This window comes from Salarias fasciatus, unplaced genomic scaffold (assembly GCF_902148845.1).
Source record: "Salarias fasciatus unplaced genomic scaffold, fSalaFa1.1, whole genome shotgun sequence".
Taxonomy (NCBI): Eukaryota; Metazoa; Chordata; class Actinopteri; order Blenniiformes; family Blenniidae; genus Salarias; species Salarias fasciatus.
In genome coordinates this window covers 150,784-151,257 of record NW_021941407.1, presented here as the reverse complement: position 1 = coordinate 151,257, position 474 = coordinate 150,784, and the positions used below count along the sequence as shown (strand labels likewise).

Below are 474 nucleotides of genomic sequence, written 5' to 3'. Positions count from 1 at the left end.
GGGGGACAAATGCGCACTGGACAAACGCTGGACAAATGGTCCACAAATGGCACGGGGAGGGGTTTATTGGGGGGCCATAAATCTTTCGTTTGACATATAATGTAGTAGATTCTTTTTTCACTCAGCTTTTGGGATTTCTTCTTCAGCCTTTTCTTCTTCATAGAGACATCTTCCAAGGATGAATCAGACAATGACGAGTCAATGGCTAAGGTCGAAGCAGCTTCAGATTCTTCATCAGAGATGACAACTCTTTTCATCCGGCTTGTGGAAGACTCTGCTGCAATAAATCACACACACACACACAAAGTTCTGCAACATTATTTTTTTCTTTTTTCTTCTTCTTGTGTTTCTAGTTACAGCAAACATTCTAGAACTTTCCAAGATGGTGGATGTCAAATTTCAAATATGTGAATATTCATGTAATAACCCAGGAGCGACACAACCTGGCATTTAATTGTTCACCTGAACTAGATG

At 40.3% G+C, this 474-nt stretch overlaps 1 pseudogene; it reads right to left on the bottom strand.

The window, feature by feature from the left end:
- Positions 1-256, bottom strand: part of LOC115385810 (GTPase IMAP family member 9-like) — a 33,849-nt pseudogene extending 33,593 nt beyond the window's left edge.
- Between the last annotated feature and the right edge of the window lie 218 nt (positions 257-474).